Source organism: Perca fluviatilis, chromosome 22 (genome assembly GCF_010015445.1).
Source record: "Perca fluviatilis chromosome 22, GENO_Pfluv_1.0, whole genome shotgun sequence".
In the NCBI taxonomy this organism is placed as follows: Eukaryota; Metazoa; Chordata; class Actinopteri; order Perciformes; family Percidae; genus Perca; species Perca fluviatilis.
In genome coordinates, this window is record NC_053133.1 from 19358339 (window position 1) to 19376176 (window position 17838).

Here is a 17838-nt window from a genome sequence, read left to right on the forward strand (position 1 = left end):
CAAGTATTTTCTGTTCAAGCTTCTCAAATGTGAAGGTCTATCTTCTTTTTTCTTTTAAAATCATTTTTGAATTAATTATCTTTGGATTTTGGACTGTTTGGACAAAACTGGTGTTAGAAAATGTCACATTTTTTGCTATTTTCTTACATTGTATGGGCTAAATGAGTCAAATTAATTTGTAGGTAAATACCGATCCGATATGATGAATTGGATTATCTTTGGATTTTGGACTGTTTGGACAAAACAGGTGTTAGAAAATGTCACATTTTTTGCTATTTTCTTACATTGTATGGGCTAAATGATTAATTAATTTGTAGGTAAATACCGATCCGATATGCTGAATTGGATTTTTCACCAAGGTTATAGTTAAATCTATGTTTCCTTTATCGTTTCATTCATCCAGTCACAGTAACTGATGGGCTGATGATACATTAAGTTGAGTTCTCCATCTTTAATTAATTGATAATGAAAATTAGGGCTGCAACTAAGTATTATTGGCATTTTCTCAATTTTGGTTTATGTCCATAAATGTTCCCAAAACCAAAGTTGATGTATTTAAATTGCTGGTTTTGTTCAACTAACAATCCAAAACCTGAAGACATTTGTTCTAATACCACAGAAAACTTAGAAAGCCAGTAAAGATTCTGAAACAAGAAAGTTTTCTACATTTTTGTTTAAAAAATTGACTTAAACAATAAATTTGTAAGAAAAAGTTCTGCTGTTTTGTAAACCTTCCAGTCCTCTCCACGATATGCAGATATAATCTATTTAATCTGCTGACAGACACCTCCCAAGGGGATTAAGTTTCAGGAACGTCTCAGTCAGTAACAGCTTCAGGTCAAGACCTTCTGCGTCGGATTTGAGTAGCATGTGCCCGATCCAAACGCTGTAAAAGCCAATTAAACATTTTCTGGTTTCAGTGTTTTTGTGCCAGAATGTGTTTTTTCTTATGCACTTGTAAAATCTAATCACCAGCTTCTGCCAAATGAGACAAATGCAGCACTAGACTGAATAAAAATGCCTCGTCCCAGAAGCGTCTGTGCTCTGCCATGTCTCCTGAGCCTTTCATTCACACAGCAGATTGTCTTTGTTTGTTTCTGATTCAAGATGAATTCTACATCTTGGATCGAGAAGACAGTTTAGAAACTCCCTGTTAATTGTTACAACTGTACAAATCTTTTGTTTTAACCGTCAGATTTTTGAGAATTGAACATGTCTTATCCTCCTCTCTCTTCTGTGGTGACATTGGACATTGTTTCCTCCTTCCTGCTGATGGCTGTTGTTTCTTTTCACTATCGGGGAGAAGCAGGAGGGAATTTTTCAGTTGCTGCTGATTCACCACAGATTAGATTGCTACCCCCAGGCGTGAGATTGCTTAGTTTCACTCTGTAACATGACATGAGGCATTTATAGTAAGGGCTATATTGCATGCCATTATACACAGGTGTTTGGAATATGAAGGAAAGGCTCTTTTATGTCTTATAACTGGTCCTTACATTGATTGAAGACTGTGTCCAAAGCATTTGTGACCGATTTTAGCTGATCACATTTATTAAAAGCTTCCTTCCCCTGATTATTTTCCCTGGAAGTTGAACTCTTGCTTCTCTCTGACTGACCCAGGCCCTTTTTTCTACTTAGTGGGGAATTGCAACAGATGCTTCATTTGTGAGAATTAGCTAGATCTCTAAATGTAAACTGATTAAGAGTAAGAGGGTGGAGTCAATCCTGCTCTCGCAGCTCTTTTTCCTCACTGCTCACTTTGTCTTCATTCTTTCAATCTTTCCTCCCTTTTTTCCTGCAGCACACATCTCAAAAATATCGTCAAAACTCTCTTCCCATCCCATTTTGGCTCAGCGAGGCTTTATATTGGCAGAAAAATGTCACAGGGGCAGTTTTGGTTGCACTACTACAGAAGGAAGCGGCTTAAAGCCAACAGATTTTCACACCTCTGACACCATTTGGCGTTCACTAAATACAGGTTACAGGGTTAATTGTTGTTGCTATACCTAGTGCTCCGTTCTTACACAGCACACAGGCAGTTTACAATGATAATGTTGGCAGATTTGCCACTCGAAATTCTTAGTAATTTTGGAAACAGAAGGTCATTGATTTTACACGGATGCAGACAAAAGAAGGATTCTTATTTCTAGGTGACAACTGTCGATTTCAGATTTATCAGCTGTAGCTACAGCCGCTAACTAATTAAGATAACGTTATCTCCATGAGTTGGTTGAACACTGTCTCGTGCTTACTTTTTCATGTTTCCAGCTGACTTGTTTTAGGGGCTTTTTAGGCCCTTGATAGCCAAGTAGGTTTTCATATACAATGAATTTACCATGGTACTTTGGTGCATAACAATAAACATAAAACAAGAATATAAAAAGATATAAAGCAAACACTGCAAGTCAAGAATCATACATTAAATAGAAAAATGTACAATTATATGGAAAATATTATGAAAAAATAGTAGCTATCATATGTAAAACATCAGATTTGCAAGTGTATTGAGATTTGTAAACGTGTAGATAAATCTGTAAATGCGTACATATATATTATTGGCTGAAAAGTTTTAAGTATTTAGCTCCAAGCGCTGGAAATACAGATAAGTCTTTTTACACATAAATTTTGCTGCTTTTCTGCCATGACAAAGTCAATTTTTTTTTTTTTTTTTTTTTTTTTTTTTTTTTTTTTTTTTTTATTTATGTATAGTGTGTTTTTATTTACAGATTTCTCTACGCATACATAGATCTATGTACACATTCACAGATATGTCTACACATTTACAAATCTCTACACTTGCAAATCTGTATGCGGATTCTTGGAATTTATTTTACACATTTACAAATGTAATTACACACACACAGATTATTTTACACATTTGCAAGTTCCTGTACACATTCACAAATATCAGTATGCATTTAGAGATTCCTTTAGACATTTACAAATCTGATCACACACACACACACACACACGGAATGAGATACAGTTGGTTGCACAACTCTCCACACACATTTGCAAATAATTTGCTACAATAATTGCCCCCACACCCTCCCCTCAAACCCTCACAGTGACAGAAATCGAATTTGAAAATGAAAAAAAGTTTGAAAAAAGTGACATGAAGAAATAAATCAGAAAATTGTCATTGAGAAACACATCAGAATGCTAAAAATATCTAAATAAAATATTTTTGTCCGTAGTTTTTTTCCCATCATGTCACTGCCTTTTCACATTTCTTACAGCAATCCCTGTCATTAGGCTCAGTCAGGCCACCTGTGCAGTGGAGCCATCAATTAGCTGGTTAATTTCTAATTTAATCAATAATATATGACATTAAATATATTTTTCCTTAATCAGGTTAATGCGCTTATCTGTGCAGTGGGTATAAACCTTGGTGATGTATTCTAATTGTGATTTTACCTTTTTTTTTTTATTAGTGTCACTGTCATTGGCTATCTGAAGAGGAAAGGGCCCAGTAGTCTCTTCCTCTGTCTGTGTGATCATCATACACTGTTGGCTAGTAAGCATACAATTCATCCTTGGGGGAAGACTTTATTAATAGTTGCTCACCATGAGATATTTTTGGCATTCAAATGTTTGCTATGTTCCTGCAGGGATCAGGTTTGAGTAGAAATTTCCCTCTCTGGTTTTCCATTGTTTTAGTTCAGTGAGGGTGGGGCCAGGAGGGGTATATAAAGCCACTTAGGCTTTGACTGTGGGAGAGATGTTGTTGATAGTAGCTTGCTGTGAGACTGTTATTTTTCTCTGTTTCATTGTGATTTTTGGTTAATAAAACCCCCGCCCTTTTTGCACGGACTTCTGCCTCCTGAGCTTTTCTTCAATTCAACATTGTTTCTACTCAAATGCTAGAAAGCCACAATAAAATCTCTCATTTATGTAGAATTAATACAAGTAATGCTACTACGCCGACAACGTAACAAATGCTCCTCGACTTTGTAAGAAACGCTTAGTTAGCTTACTACCACGGATAGTAAGCTAATTAGTCGGACATGCTAACAGAGCAGACAAACAATTTAGTTTAGTAGTTTAGTTAATTAAGTAATGAATTCCTTACACTTTCTTGTGTTTTTGGTTTTCAAAGACTATAAAAAAAAACAACAGCGTTCCGACAACCAGGAGAATCCAACGTTTAGCAGAGCTAGTTACAGTTGCCAAGCTGTGATTGGACAATCGCTGTTCAGGGGAGGATTTAGAGAACGGTCAATCAAGAAAAAAGAAAACCTCGCTACATGCCTTTGTAGACCTCCTTTCTTTTGTGGTCGTGAATGGTACGCTCGCAGCTGATCAGATGGCTCTTTGTCTGTAATACCCTCACATGGTATTCCAGCTCACCTCCGTTTAATCTCTTTGGGCCTGAGCCAACTTTAAATGCACAGATCGCCTGTTTTCACAGAGACAGCAGTGTCAGCAGGGCTGCTTCTCCGCTGAGCCCCTCGTGCAGACCCCGGGTCGCTGCCTCCCATGTCCTGAAAAGGAGGTTGAACCTGTGGGACCGGCGCTGTAAAGTGGCCTGGTACTCATCAGCCACTGGAGGTGTTTTGTCTAAAGCTTTTTCATTAATTTACTCTGCTGTGTGAGTGTGCCTTTAACATTAAACAAGCAAGGGCCGACGTGTAAATATTTAGCCTTCCATGTTTGAGCGAGTTCAAAGGCGGCGGAAGAAATGGATGGGGGGGGCATGCTCCAACTTCTGCAACCCAGATAAAAGAAGCTGACTTAAATGTCCATAAAGAAACTTCACAGCCAAACCTACAGTTTCATTGTGAAAGGGCAACAATTAATCACATAGACGTCTTTAATGTAGGACACCACAGCTTCCAGTTTGTCCCTTGAGTTTCCCACCACCAGTTGTTGATTAATGTGCCTCGGATTTTTTTCCTGTAAAGCTAGGTTAGCTTTTGGATATTCTACAAAATGACCGGCATGCTGGGATGTGTAAGAGTAAGGTTTACAAGGGTCTGGACGCACGGTGAAAAGTAATGATATGAGAGGTCAATTTAGGCACAATCTTGGTCGCTGTTGTTGGAAAACACAGACTGGTGTCCACTGTCTAGACTGGTCAGAAAGGTTATGACCCTTTTTTAAAGTGTGGGAGAGGAACAGTTAACGGATGCTATTCAACTTCCTCATTTTAACTCATTCATACAGTAAATGTAAAATCCCACGTGAAATGATGACATTCTTTGGTTTTAAATGTTTCTCCCTTTGTTATGTTCCTCTCAGAGTTATGATTATCCCCAGTTATTGATATGTGAATAAGACTTATGATCTCCTCCTCAATTTGTCACGTGTCACTTTGGCATCTTTCAAGAACGTGCCTCAACTTTTTCTGTTTCTTTTGCAGCATGCAAGCTTCAGCTGCTGCCCTCTGGGCACAAAAACTACACAAAATCCCCTGTGACATTTACATTAATCAGATATATCTTCATTATCTGCAGCATCAGATGGTTCACGGCTGGGTCAACCAGATGAACTGACATCACTGAAAATGTCAAAGCTGTCAATTAAAAAGAAATGAACTTCAAAGACCACGACAGTTCTCATAAACTTTATTTATATTAAAGTTCAAAAAGGTACTGTGGTTGAATAAGTATTCAGATGTTTAGTAGCAATACTACAGTGTAAAAGTCCTGCAAACTGTTACTTTATGTGTTCATCACTTTAATGTTGAAGCTGGTAACAATGGAGCTAATTTCAACTATACTGCTGTGTAGCTTAATCTATAAAAATACACCATAATTTATGAGTTAGTTATATTCTGTAGTAATAATCTGAATCTAAAGGTACTCAGTTACAATTGAAAGTCCTGCAAACGCTTATTTAAGTAAAAGTACAACCGTGTCATTATCAAAATATACTTCTACTACTAATCTGTGTCTGCAAAGTAACTAAAGTTAAATAAATGTAGTGGAAGTACAATATTTTCCTCCAACATGTAGTGGAGTAGAAGTATAAAGTACCTCAAAGTTGTACTTTAATACATTTTGTATGTATTGTATGTATACACTGAAACTGCAACTGAATTAGGAGTTTTACTTTACTTCTGCTATTAAACAAATTAGCGGCTAAGAAAGTGGAAAAACCCAAATTACATTTCTTTCCTGATTTTTTTGAAAATGATAATGGTGTCATTCTTACAGCAGGAAATAAACACTCATCAGAATGCTAATGTGAGGCCTAGTTGTTCAGTTATTGGATTTGTGTGGGATGTTTCTCAATGACTGGAAGTGAAGATGAAAGAAGAATAAACAGGGTGAAATTCCATGAATGTGGTTGAGAACAGACAGTCTTATGTCAGCATGACGATCAGTGCATAGGAATCATATGCTTATTCTATTTCTACTCGCAGAGCAATTTCACACTTGTACTCATTTTCAGAGGAAGTCAGTGAAACAGTGCACACTGTGGACAATGCCTGTGCTTAATCAAGTTAGTTTGTGACCCAGTGAGTCCTCAAAGTGCTAAAATCTGTCCTTCATAGTACAGTTACTAACTTTCTATAAGCTACAATGGATTCGTATAGGGAGATTCTTTACATGATTTTGTGAACTCTTCTCAATTTATGAATTAACCCTGGCCTTGACCCTGTGAAGTGTAGTCTGACTCACAATATGTAGACTGTTGGGATAAAGCCTGCCATTGTCCGCCTATTTCAGCCGGCATTCTCCTCCCCTTCCGCTATCTCCGCTATCTATTTTGCAAGGGCGCCGTCGCTGCATCTGTGATTTAGCGCCGCCTAAAATGGTTGTGATTGGTTTAAAGAAATACAAACAAGCCTGAATGTTTTTCTCCCTATCCCAGAATGTTTAACTTGATTTACTGTCTTTTATCGTATTACACTCGGACTATGTCCAATGATTCAGGTCCTGACATAGCCCGAAGTTGCCCTTCAACACATGTAGCACACAGCAGGAGATTGTCGTATCTCCCTTACTGGAAATACTCTGTTTTGTTTAGACGAGGGTTGGTGCTGGGTAGACCGTGCAGCAGACAGGACAGGACGCGGAATTTGGTCATAAACGGCAGAGTCTCTTGCCGTTCCTTGAATTTGTCTGTCGATTTTAGTTGCCGTCTTCGTGTAACTCGCCCTTCTTCTTCACCCTCGGATGTTTGTTTTCTTCTGGTTTTGCATGAGTCAATAGAAACGTCATCAACACACCCACTTGCTCACTGTGAATTCTCACACTTTGGGCTCAATCCAACATTACGAAGAGTTTGTCGAGACAGACAAGAGAGCTGGCCGGGTCTGAAAGGGTCTTCAGTTTGTTGTTGCATTTATTGGCTGTGTTATTAATTGGTTGTGGTGCTGCGGTAAACTCGTAGCTAATTTAAAAATAGCTCTGGTTATTCTTAAACATTAAATGTGCTGTCAATCTGTATTTGAAGCTCATAAAAGGCATTGAGAGTTCTGCAAGAAGCACAAAAACACAGCATTTGGTCTGGGAATGGAAGACCACGTTGAGCTCATTAGTATGCATGTACCTTGGATTGCACGTGTCAGAATACCTTGTCTTCTGCTCCTCCATTGGTCAGAAGAACTGGCTTTCTTGACTCAGGTGTTCATGCTGTGATGTTGTAACTGCAACTGTGGGAACTAAAGCTCAATAATACAAAGATGGCTAAAAAAGCAAACAAATATGGATGCCTCAAGTCAACTAAAGCCCCTTGTTTAAACCGACATTTCATAAATATAGTGCTATATTATAGGGCTGAAAGAAGATTATTTTGATTGTTTGGTCTGTATAGCGTCAGAAAACAGTGAAAAATTTCCACAGCCTAAGGTGACATCTTCATATGTTTGTTTTTTGTCTGGTCAACGCTCCAAAATACAAAGACATTAAAGTTGAAAGAATGCAAGACAAAGACAAGCAGCAAATTCTTACATTCAAGAAGCAGGAGCCAACACATATTTGCTATGATTGTTCGAAAAATGACTTAAACAATGACCGTACTATACTATCAATGCACAGTAACCCTCACATGATCAACTCTGCAACAACACAACCATCTCCAGTTCCCCCGTGATGCAAACGCTCGGAAGTCCTACATCTTTCCCATCTCTTTATCTCTCCTTCCCATGTGAACAGAAGGTTATTGAGGAAGTCCCTTAATTGAAGAAGAGTCATGTCTGGGAGCCAAGTGGTAAAACTATACTAGGAAGTGAGTTTGTCAGATGAGCCAACAAGCGAGGATAGAGCGTTTTAGACCAATTAAAGTCTTGTATTTAGCCAAATTTTAAGGAATGTGATTGTTTGGAGCATACTGAGTGTACAGCCACGACGTAAATTATGCCAGAGTGGAGGTTTGTGCAGTTTTGATGGCAGTTTTGATCATTTTTTATGCCATACTGGCATTCTGAAGGACAAAACCATAAACTTAATTTAGTGTGTTTTAGTGTTTGATACTCATACGATAGATTCAGTCTGGAGTGTCACCTATAATATAATAATATACACTTTTTCACAGAAACTTGTAAAACATCTAGTATCTGAGTGTGCATGTTTACTTTGAATAATGGCTGAGCTGTCATTTGGCAGGAATTAAATGTGTATCAGCAAAAAGATTTATGTTAGAAAATAAGCATTCATACATTATTCATCTCCTGTTGTCTGTACTGAAGTATTATACACAACCATGGTCCCTATTTCACTTTCATTAGTTGCATCTCATGTGACAGATCTTTTATTAAGAGGAAGTTGAGAAGTGCAGCACTCTGCAAACGGACGCAAGGAGGGTTTACATCTCTCAGCTAGTTTCACTTGAGATCCCGTGGATGTTGTGTGTCAGATATAGTTATCTGATTGTTTACATTCCTCACGTGTTGCATTCACGCGACAGAGTATAGCTTCAAAATGAGTCAAACGGGCCAAGTCTCTGTCCATCTTCTGTAATTTGCAGCGGTTTCATGAAGGACTATCATTGTTTTTAATTAGGGCCGTTTAAGCATCGTAAGTTCTCCAGGCTGAATGCTCCTGTCTTGCTCCTCTTTGTTCTCGCTCCTTCAGAGGAAAAAAAAAAGTGTGAGCATTCATTCTGGATTTGCACCTGTTGAATGGAGCGTACGTCTTTCCCGTTTTATGTCTTGAATTTACAGCCCTCAGCTGGAGGAACGACCTTTCACTCGGCCTCTATAGGAGAGCCGCAGCAGCTGTGATTACTTCACTGGCTCCTCGTGTAAAAAGACGTCGAGGAGGCGAGGCTCTCCCTGCACCTTGAACCCGATAGCGGCCTGATTTGACACGCTGCTCCATCAGCTGTTCGTTTCTATCCGATTGAACTGATTTCAAAGACATAAAAAGGTGCATTAATTTCTCCTTGTGGTCTCATTTGTAGCTATTCATGTGACTACAAGAGAGGCAGGAAGAGACCTCTAAAATGCCCCCTAGTTTTTCATATGTGTGGTCCTTGGCAATTTTTTTATGAGGCTAGCAGCTGTGTGAAGAGAAACATTAGCAATGCTGACTCATTACAAAGAGTAGCTGGAAAATCTGTGCCAATGTATTTCTGGTTTGGCAGAGAAAGATGTAGCAGGCTTCCAGTGGATAACAGCGCCTCAGTATGAGGAGAAATCTCCGCTTTGTAAATGGATGATTTTAGGAAGTGCCCCATTGCCGAACAGCTCCTCTTTGCCTGCTGGCTTTCCTCTGAGCAGCTGTCGGTCAGCGTGTCAGTGGGTAAATCTCTGAAATACAGATTACTAATGAGGCTCAAGCTCTCAAGGAAAGCCTGGCCCTGAACTCGGCATCAGGCAGTGTGAAGTGACGAGGTTCCCCTGCTGCATTCAGGGAGAGTTTCAGTCGTCTGAATATTATAAACATCACCTAAATTCTGTAAATAAGTGCGCTCATGTGCAGCTTGCTTTGCTGTTTAGTAACAATATTTTCTGACTGAGTGTACAGTATCTCATGGTGATAATCAGTGAGCTCCGGGTGGTCTTTCAAAGCCAGAACAGTCCAGGTCAGACCTTTTAACCTCCCCTCCAGTATTGTTCCTGGTGACAGTCGCCCTCAGGTTTGTCAGTCCGGTCAAGAGGTTTTCAGGTAATGAGCTTGTTGTCGATGAAAGACGGGTTGCAGATCATCGTTGGAGCAGCTGCTGCTAGCATCGACACTGCTGCACATTCCTGCTGGTTCACGTTACAGCGGAGATATGAAGCAGCTGGAGTTCGACGAGTTTAGTAACTGGTGACTCAAAGGGGCTGACTTTGCTTTCATTCAGCTAGTTGGAAGCAGCTCATTGCAGATCGTATATCCCGCTCGATCCGCCTGGATTTAACGGGGTGAAGGAGGACTTGTAAATGCATCTTTTTCTCTCAATTTCAGCCCTCTGTCTGAAATTAAAAAATACAGTGTTTTTCTTCGTACGAAGCTTTTTCAAAGAAAGAAATTACCGGTTTGGTGTTTCACTGTGTACAGGGAAAACGGCACAGTGGCCAAAGCACTTTGCTTTGACTTTGACAGACAATGTCACCATTGAAAATGGTTATCACAGCAGCCTGGGAATGACCGTAGGTTTACATGTACAGTGATTAAGTTGTCTGACAATAGAAACGAGTGTTATGTTAGTGAGAACTACTTTTGTTGTAAAACAGTAAAGGTGACCTCAGAGAGCATGAGGAGACTGAACGGAGATGTGAACAGCCTGTCACTTTGTAGAGTGACCGGCTGTGTGTGTATGCAGGTGTGGTGGACCAAAGAGTCTGAAATTGTAATTTATTGCGTTTTTTTTTTTAAGGCGGGTTGTTGGGGAGACTGTGCACACAGCATCCTCAGACAACTTAAAGCTTTTGTTGTTTGGTTTTGTTCCTCTCATACTTTTAGTATTTTTGTACTTTTGCTACTGCACATTCTATGGACCTCTGACCATATTCTTCATTCAGATAATAAAAGTTAAATTTGATTTAATTTTGGATGTTGATTCCAGTGTAATGTGTTCTTCTAATACTGACAAATCCAGCTGGCATCATGGCATTAGATTTTTTTGTATGGCCAACAGCCAGCCAGTTTGTTACCCATTGTAGATGGGAGCATCCGTTCGATCCCCTTGTTATCAAGTGACCTGGTTTATTCAACATCACATGAAATGGTATTCCCCACAGCGAACCAAAGTCAGAGTAGCAAATGTCATGCAAGCTTTCCTCCATGCTAGTGTTTTAGCAGCAGTTAATTTGGTTGCTGCTTATCATGTATAAATAGCACTGGTGCAGAAATGAGAGTGCAGAGCACATATATAAGTTTGCAGCACCCATCTATCCATAAGAGCTGCTCCACGCTGTAAAGGTACATGTGACTGAGCAGATTTCATCTCGGTGCCAGTTTTAGCCGGGCCGCGCTCAGATACCAAACATCCACAAATAGTGTGAGGACACGTGAGGAGGCAGCGGGGCATGGTGCCAGTTGGGTCGTATTGGTTACAACCTCGCCCACATTCCTTTAAATGTACTGTCAGCCCCCTGGAAATACATTTTCTCTGACACATGGCGTCCCTGCTTTTTGCACAAGAAGTCAACCCCCGTGTGAACCATATAATTAATGCTCCTATAATGGGACAGTGATGGAAGCAGCCAATATGTCAGCAGCAAAAAAGACATGGCCTTTTTGAATATACTATATGAGGCTGATTGTTTTTAGTTTGTATTGGTTTTCAGTGAAACATACCTGGCTTTTTTTCATTTAAAGGGGCACTCCACTGATTTTTTTTATCATGGGAAATGTAAGATGTTTTTGTAGTTTCCAAAAGTTGTGCAAATAGACACTCATCCCTGAATGTGACAAACAGAAAATAATAGAAAATTAAGATAAGATGATTTAGCTGCTGTTTCTGCACTAGAGTCCTGTAAAATAGTTAAAATCAGTTTTGGTTTTATCACCAAATTGGGTGAAAAAAAAAGAAAGAAAATGACCAGGGCTTTAGTGATTAGACCATTAACTAAACCCTGCTTTTAAATTGTGGAGGCAATTATTTGCAAATGTGTGTGGAGAGTTGAACTGTATCTCATTCCGTGTGTGTGTGTGTGTGTGTGTGTGTGTGTGTGTGTGTGTGTGGACACATTTTTTAGGGTTGTATTTCAAGACCCCATCATGCACCCTCTCAGGACCTGTGATATATAACATTATTATGTTTTTTCCACTTACAACCAAATCTCTGGTGTTGTTTGAACACAAGGCAACTCAACAACACATTCGCCTACATGTCATTTTGCATACGCTTTCCAGGGTAACTTTTCCCATCAGATACACACACACACACACACACACACACACACACACACACACACACACATATACACACATACAGCTTTAGGTGCAGCGACAGGAAGTGGAGAAAGTCCATTTGAATGCTGAGCAGTCTGTTATGATGTCAGTGCCACTTCTTTGAAATGTTGTCCTTGGCTTTACAACCAGAAGATACTCTGAACTGTCATGTGGTTTACAGACTGAGAGCTAGCTAAAATGAGCAAAGATTCAACCAGGTTCATCAGCCCACATAACTTAAATTCTAGGAAATACCAAAGATGTCGGGCGGAATTTTGGGGGAAATGTGTTTGAAAAGATACACAGGACATTTAGTCTAAGTCTATATAACTCATTAAATGGCTTAAATTATGAGCTGGCCCAGCTTGGTCAGGTATGACCAGTAGCTTAGGGTGGCTGATGTTAACAAACATTATATACTGTAGGTGTTCATGATTTATCGACTCTAATGGCTGTTATATTTTGCTTCACTGTCATTATCCTACTACGATGTACCATGTACTATTATTACATTCTGTAGTTTAGCTTCAAAGCTACTTAAAGGTGCTGTAGGTAAAAAAATTTGAACGTCGACAACTTCTCAGTCCATCCCCCCCTTTCCGCTAAAGCCCAAAACAGTCTCCTAAGCCCCTCCCCCCACAAGGGAGAATGAATGCGTATGCATGAGCAGTTAGACAACCCCCCGCCTCTGGCCCTGATTGGTGCATCTGAACAGGGAGCTGTGGATTTTTGCAAATCGCACTACAGGCTGTAGGCGGTGCCAGAGGAGCTGGATTCTTTTTTTAAATGACCTGCTTTATGTAGTTCTACTCAAACATAGGATCAGTTTCAGCAAATATGACAGAAAGTTAGTTTTATAAGTCTTACCTACTGCACCTTTTAAGGGTAAAATAAAAGTGGGAAACTGCATGTCCTAGAAGAAATTAAATGCAGAAGTAGACCACCATCCAGAAAACAAGCATACTTTATTTGGAGACTCAAGGATGAACTGGTCAAAGGTTAGGGTCACTGTGACGTCACATAACACGTGGTTGGCCATAACTCAAGATCTCATACTATGCTAATTATGACAAAATTTCACACAAATATCTAATAGGATAAAATTATGAAGTGATGAAATTTTATACCCAAAAGTTCAAAGGCCACCTTCGCTGTATAATGTTCTGCAAAAATGCTTTTCTGGCCATTATTGAATGGCATATCTCAGGAACAGAAGGGGAGACATTTGGTCAGATACTGAATTGGTAGTCTCGCTTTGCCAGACCTTCCTCCACAGCGCGTCGAAGAAGGGTCTGGCGAGTCCACACAGCATCCCGGGATGGGAGAAAAACGTTCTCTGGTTTACTGGCATTTCTTTAAACCAATCACAATCGTCATGGGCCGGACAGAGCCACGGTGCTGCTGCAAAATAGCCTGGGGAAGGAACTTGTTTAGGTGAAACGTGTACTTTCAAAAGTTGTTTTAGTCGTGCAACAGAAAACTCAGATTGGACAGATAGTCTAGCTAGCTGTCTGGATTTACCCTGCAGAGATCTGAGCAGTTAACCATAGTCCTCAGAAATCCACCGGAGTTAAAAATTCCAACATAAAGAAAGGGAAAGGTAACAAACATCCGGCCGAAAAAAGTGATATCCGGCAGAATTTCTGACGGCACTCTAGCAATCTATTAAATTCCTTCAAAGTCTTTGCTACATTTATTAATTATATGAGTCTGGAAAGACATGGATGTAAACTGCAACTTGAATGGTTTATGTGTCTTCTCCTTACTTGTTGATCAGATACATCGACTTCTGTGTACATTTGTGTTTTAACTCTAAAGATTAGCGTTTCTTTTTTTCTGCCGTTATCTGAATTTGACAGCAACACACCTACAACTCATAATGAAAGGAGCGGTTCATTTGCTAAGTTGAAAGTTTTACTTGCATTATGGAAACACAAACAGTCATACCAGTACTTAAGTTTCTCCTTTCTCTATATTGCAGGGTGGGTGGTGTTGCAGACCCTCATGCAGTCCCAAGCTTTTACTGCAGCTGTCATGCTCATAGATGACTGAAGATACTGATCTGAAAGGGAAGGATGCAAAGGTGGAAGCAGTCAGTGTTGGATTCAGTTTCACTGCATCTTAATGGAACACACACACACACACACACACACACACACACACACACACACACACACACACACACACACACACACACACACACACACACACACACACACAGTATAGTTTTTAATACTATCTACTTCCCCCTTTCTTTGAGATGACATGTACACCCTGAATGGGCCCCTGTGGTGATCTACATTGTAGTCGGGAAGTACCTAGTGTTACAACTGCCATGCTGGTCTGCTTAAAGGGACAGTGCTGATCACTTTTATGTGCAGTGCATTCTCCTTTCAGGGCTTTTCAGTCACCTGTTGGATGTTTGAGTTGTCGCCTTGATAGTGATTGAGCGATTTTTCTGTGCAGAGTTCAGGAGTCAAAGAAGGCCTTTTCTCTTTCTAAATGATCAGGAGGTCCAATTGGCTCACTTCAAATGCAGAAACAGTTGAAGGAGATTGATATTTGTTTAATATATCTTAGGCCCTGCTCTCACCTGGTTTTAATATCTGTCCTGAGTAGTCCCGCATTGCCAGACCTTGCTCCACAGCGCTGCGGAGGAGGGTCTGGCGAGTCCACACAGCATTCCAGGATGGGAGAAAAACGTGCTCTCGTTTATTGGCATTTCTTTAAACCAATCACAATCATCTTGGACAATGCTAACACCCAGCGGAGCAACAGTGCTGCTGCAAAATAGCCCCGGGAAGGAACTTCTTTGGTGGGAACAAAAATTGTTTTAGTCGTGCAACCAAAAACTAAAGTCTAAAGTCAGCTAGCTGTCTGGATTTACCCTGCAGAGATCTGAGGAGCAGTTAACCATAGTCCTCAGAAATCGACCAGAGTTTAAAATGCCAACACAAAGAAAGCGGAAGGTAACAGAGATCTGGCTGAAATGAAAGACATCCATCGGAATATCTGGCAGCACCTGAACAATCCCGGAAGTAAAATGTCGTGGATATAGACTAGTCCTGAGTAATCCGATCACAAGTGGGCAGCTCTAAGTACGTGTGTTTACACCTGGCAGTAGAATGTGTTTCCAAATGTGTCTTGAGTGACCACTTGTTATCAGTTCTCACTTCCCTGCTCTGTATGCAAATAAACACGTACATTTATGTCATTAAACGTCATTTAAAAATAGGTGTCGGTTCTATTTCTAGCATGCATGCGTTTTCGGTGCGGCTCGAGCCGTGCCTGAGACGTGCGTGTCACGCAGGCAGTGTGTAAGCTCTAACCTGTTAACATGGGAGCCGAAATATGAACGGACACGCCACGCAGCTGACACGCTCACGCAACGCAGACAGTGTGAAGCCGGCCTAAGAGCAGGCAGCATCACCGACAGTATGATATAACATCCAAAACACACTGGTCTGAGTGATCGATGTGTCAATGTGTCCTGAATGCGTCCCGGGTGCATTCACACTGGTACTTATAGCTGTTCACTTGTCATTGGCTCACTCAGGAAGGGTGTTAATACCATTTGAGAATGAGTTTTTTAGGTTTAAAGTTATCCATCTTCATGCTTTTGTAAACAGACAATAGAGAAGTCTACTCAAATATTCCCAGCTTTACAAATTAATTGCTGGGGTCATGAGAATTTTGGGCCTCTATACATTGAGAATTTGTGATGAAGTGTAAATGAAGCAAATTCCATTCCTCTGGAATGGAATTTGTTTTGCAATAGTTTATAAAACCACATAAATCTTTACTTGTGTATTCAGTGTGCACGTTGTATGTCTTTTCGCTCACTTTACACTGTTGTATGTTATGAAAAAGCTGCACACATTGTCTGAATAAATGTTTCACTCTGGCTGATGTTTACTAAACGTGTGTTTTTCTTCGAGGCAAACAAGGGAGTGAAGTGTACTCATTACACTGAAGCCGGTCCTGAGTGTTCTGCATCGCTGCCTCCTGTTTACAGCTGCAGAGAGTGAAAGCGTTTAAACTGTACATGAGCTCCTCGTACTTCTCACAAGGGTCAATTACACACACAAGACACTGTATGTGCACTTATTACAAAAGCCTAACCACAACACAGGTTTCACTTTATGAATTACAGTAGGTGTTGTCCTGCAGAATTTCCAGTTATTGCAGTTTATATTTTGTTTTATTACTCTGATCTTATTTTCATAGTTTTGGTGATTGTTTTTATTGGTAATAATAACTTTTTCTCACACGAGTAATTGCTGGGATCTGGGAAGGCAGCCAATTTTTTAAACAAACCCCCAGGTTAAAGGCTCAGCATGGTCCAGATAATGTTAGGAAAAAAATAACATGCTCCTCTCCACAGAAGCGGAGATGAACGGTAAAATTATGACCAGAAGTCTTTTTAAACGGTATACAGACTGCACAGTTTACCTACAGTTTTTGCCATAGTCATGCACATACAGTTTTCAAGTGCAGTGAGTGTGATTATTACCAACATTACGGGTTATCTTGCTTTCAGTTTCACCTCCAAGTGAAGTGATAGATAATCTGGCTAAACTGTTGACGTGTTTACAACCTGTCTGACTGTTTGACTGCTCGTGTTTCTTGTCCTATCAGACTTTATTTTAGCATGTTCTTAGATCTCAGCAATTACAAAGTTATCATAACCAATAGACTATGGTCAGTGCTACGTAAATGAGACCCAAGTTGTATAAACTGGAATAATCCTTTCAATTCTAGATTAAAGCAATACTTTGACATTTTGAGAAATACACTTATCCACTTTCTGGCAGAGAATTAGCTTAGCTGCTTATCTTAGCATAAAGACTGGAAACCAGGGGACACTGCTAGCCTGGTTCTGTCCAGAGGTAACAAAATCCACTAGCACCTCAAAAGCTCACTAATCAACGTGTTATATGTTTTTTCAGACTTTACAAAAACCAAAGTTTAAAAATGTCAGTTTTCCATTAATGTGCTGGACTATTTCTTGGCAGATAACCTCCCATAGCAAATTGTTGTTTTTACCCTTCGGTTTTTGTACTGATAGTTTTTTTAGATAAGATTTAAAGGAACACGCTGACTTATTGGGACTTTAGCTTATTCACCGTAACCCCCAGAGTTGGAAAGTCCATACATACCCTTCTCATCTCCGTTCGTGTTGTAACTCTGTCTTACAGGCCCACCAGTAGCTTAGCCTAGCACAGATCCTGAAGGTAATCGGTTCCAACTAGCCTACTGCTCCCAATAAGTGACAAAATAACGCCAACATTTTTTCTATTTACATGTTGTGATTTGTATAGTCACAGCGTGTACAAATAACAAGGTCACATGAGACACAACCATCTTCTAACCGTATATAAACTGGGACCTATATTCTCAGAAAGGCGAAGCACTGCTACTTGGGCGGAGTGATATGCTTGCAGTACCTGAGAAGCCCCGAGCAGAGAGTACCAATGCTGGTGGAACTGCTCCTTTAAACAAACACACACACACACACACACACACACACACACACACACACACACACACAGTAGGCCTACAGTAT

General features: G+C 40.0%; 1 long non-coding RNA gene across 3 annotated transcripts in view; it reads left to right on the forward strand.

Annotated features, from left to right (window-relative positions):
* LOC120551926 overlaps window positions 1–17838 on the forward strand; it is a 102592-nt gene that overhangs the window by 14291 nt on the left and 70463 nt on the right. The window contains exon 2 of one of the 3 annotated variants that reach the window (XR_005637933.1): window positions 14254–16186. The exons of the other annotated variants lie outside the window; for them this stretch is intronic. This is a non-coding gene — a long non-coding RNA (uncharacterized LOC120551926). Of the gene's footprint in view, window positions 1–14253; window positions 16187–17838 lie in introns of those variants that run through there. 3 annotated transcript variants of the gene reach the window in all.